Source organism: Myodes glareolus, chromosome 3 (assembly GCF_982192425.1).
Source record: "Myodes glareolus chromosome 3, mMyoGla1.1, whole genome shotgun sequence".
In the NCBI taxonomy this organism is placed as follows: Eukaryota; Metazoa; Chordata; class Mammalia; order Rodentia; family Cricetidae; genus Myodes; species Myodes glareolus.
The window spans coordinates 22,647,297-22,650,846 of NC_142028.1; positions in this window are offsets into that span (position 1 = coordinate 22,647,297).

Here is a 3,550-nt window from a genome sequence, read left to right on the forward strand (position 1 = left end):
ACTTGGGGCATCAGCTGTTGCAGACAGGAGTGAAACCACAGAAATTTACTCTTGACTTAGATAAACTACAAACTTTGGGTGATTTTCAAAAATTGCTTGGAGACTTCAGTTGGGTCCATCCCAGTCTGGGAATTCCTAAGGGAGTCTTAAAACCACTTTTTGATATGCTTCAGGGGCCTCAGGCAAGACAGTGTATTACTTTAATTGAAGAAAAGCTTGCCTCTGCTCATATTCATTATATTGACTAAGATATCTTGAGAGTAGGTCACTGATATTGTTAAACTGACAAGGGACCAGCCTACACTAGCATTGCCTTTGCTAAATTTTGTTCCAAGTTTTCTATTTCTCATAAAACAGGAATACCTTATAATCTTCAAGGACAAACTAATGTGGAGCATGCACATCTTATGCCTCAAAGCCTATTTGCATAAAATAAAAAAGGGGGAATATGGTTCCACCCCTAGAGACAATTTATCTTTTATTTTATACATTTTAAATTTTTTGATTGCTGATGCTCAATCTCATACTGCTGCTGACTGGCATTGGTTTCCAGTTTCTTCCGGGATGCCTCATGTCAATTGGAAGAATCTAGCAGATGGCACTTGGTGTGGTCCAGATCCCATACTGGTGTGGGGAAGAATGGCTATTTGTGTTTTCCCACAGGATTCTGACAGTTCAGCGTGGGTACCTGAGCGTCTGTTGGGTGCTGTGGATTTTTCTGTCCAGAAGCCTGAAGATAGGACAGAGCCAAGAGATCAAATAGACACTGGCTTGTTAACTGAAGAGTTGCTGGGATCCTGAGGAGTTGACTGTGGTGGTCCAAATGTCAAGGATTGTTCTCTACCTATCACCTCATCCCATGATAATGGCAACAATTGCTGTGGCTACCAGAGCCATGGCTGCTGGATTTACCATTAGTTAGTCAGTTGCTTCTGCTAGCACAATGAATACCTTATCAGGGCAGGTTGCAAATGCCTTGGCCACTCAAATGGAGCAAAATTTACAAATGAATATTGCAGTTAAATTTACAATTGGTTTTGGCTAAAGATCATTGCTAGTTTACAGAGTGAAAAGGCTTTTTGCTGTTATTCATGGACCCTGGAGTGCACAATTTACAAATTGGCTCTTGAGATTATTCTAGTTAACTATACCAGGGTTCCTCCTACCAGCGTTGAGACCTCACTTAAAGGGCTCCAATTTGCAGGCAGAGTTATTAAGGATAGAGCAGTCACAGCCTCCTTAAGGAGTGCCTATATGTACTGGAGCATCATCTTCATGTTTTCATAGTGCCAGAGCCAAAGGCAAACTCAGATCAATGTCATCACTTGGCGAGTCATCTTAGCTATTGCCCTGGAGGCAATAGCTAAACACAAATCCGGCTGAAGATGGTGATGGATGACTAGTGAGCCAATGATGGGAAAGGTTTTTTGGGGACTGCCCCAACCTAAGACAGAAAATGTGTTTTGACCTGGATGCTTTCCTATAATTGGTAAGGGATATTGCTTGATGTTCAATGCTAACTAAGTCAGGCCTAGTCATATAATTTATATAAAAGGGGAACCTATAGGGCTCATGGGTCTACCCCTGCTCCAGGGTTTCATCTTGAAGAAAGTTTCTGGCCAGCCAATTTAACAACCTGTTTATTTGTGTGCTCCCTATGCTCCCCCCCAGTGGTTAGCTATAGGGCCATTGTTTACTACACCTTGGGAGTGTGAATTTCCCACCTGCCTGGGGGTATTCCATTGTGCAGCAGCTAGGTATTTAAGGTTTTTCCTAAGTTTGAATGAATGTCATTCTGCTGATCTCCTTCGAATAACCCAGGTCTCTTGTGTGTATTTTCAATCTTCAAGCCCTTGCCCAGCTCACATATGGTACAGTGGCACATAAACTGTACCAAGAGAAATGCAGGCATACATGGTTATTTCTCAGAAATTTGGGAAACAACCTTCCTCAAGACCCAGCAATACCACTTCTGGGTATATACTCATAGGGTGCTCAATCGTACCACAAGTACATGTGTTCAATTATGTTCATAGCAGCATTATTGGTCATAGTCAGAATCTGGAAACAACCTGAACATCCCTCAACTGAAGAATGGCTAAGGAAAATGTGGTATATTTGCACAATGGAGTACTACACAGCAGAAAAAAAATTAACGACATCTTGAATTTCACAGGAAAATTGATAGAGTTAGAAAACATCATATTGCCTGTGGTAACCCAGACCCAGAAAGACAAATATAATGTGTGCTTAGTCAGAAGTGGATGTTAGCTATAAATCAAAGAAAAGAAGCCTAAAATTCACAATCCTAGAGAACCTCGACAACAACGAGGACCATAAGAAAGACATACATGGATCTAATCTACATGGGAAGTAGAAAAAGACAAGATCTCCTGAGTAAATTGTTAGCATAGGGAACATGAGAGAGGATAGAAGGGTAGGGGAGAAGAATGGAGGGAAGCGGAGAAAAATGTAGAGCTCAATAAAATCAATAAAAAAAGAAGAGTTAACTTAAGCAACTTCAGCTCCTATCTCAGGTAGGGTCTGAAACTGGCTGCTACAAGCCTTACCTCTGGCTGTGACTCCTTCTTTCTCTACTCTGCTCAACTATGGAGCTGCCAGACTGAAGTGACAAAATATACTTGCTGTATCCTAACCCCACATTAGGTCATACTGACTCTCAGGCATGCGAAGCATTTACAGGAATGTTTGCTTACCTGTATACTTCTCCATCTATCACTATAAGGTTTGTACACCCCAGTCAAATAGAATCACATGATGACACAACCATGACCTATTCTTATTAATATCCTGCCATGCTAGGCAGCAGTCACCACAGATACATCAAGGGAAAGTTCTCAATTTGTGGTTTTACTTTATGAACTCCCTGTTGACTCATTTGGGTCTACCCCTATATTGGAGTCACAAGAATGTGTTATCAGGTCCAAGTCTGTATGTATCAATAAAAACTTCAAATTCATAAAGAGCTCATTCTGATCACCTTCCCTTGGTAAGAGCACCTGGTTTACAACAGGACAAGGAATCTCTACCCTTTCCTCCATAGTACTCTATGATGTACACTTCTTGAAAGTGACTTATACAGTCCCAGGGTCATACCTACAGATGTGTTGAATAAGAATAGTTTCCTGTTCAAGGTAAAAGCTGTGGGCCTAGCATACTTGATTTCACCTTGAACAGGACAGTGTGGTCACAGGATGGGACATAATAGATGGGTCCTTACTAGGTCTTTTAATTCATTAAGGATAAGAGTGACATGGGCCCTATAAATTTGGTTGTCCTCTTTTGTCTTTTTTTTTTTTTTGGTCAATCTTTGAATAAGGCCTAAAACTACTATAAGCCAGGACCTTTTTCATGGAAATTAAGAAAGACAGAACTGGGTCTTTGTTCCAAGCTGGGGGGCTTCAGCTCCAGGTTCTTTAGCAAACAGTGCTATGAGGACCCTGTGCCCTTCTCCCCAGAGAGTGATGAGTGACCAGAACAAGCAAGAGAATTGTCTTTATAATGGTTCTTTATTAGCAGATTCAATATC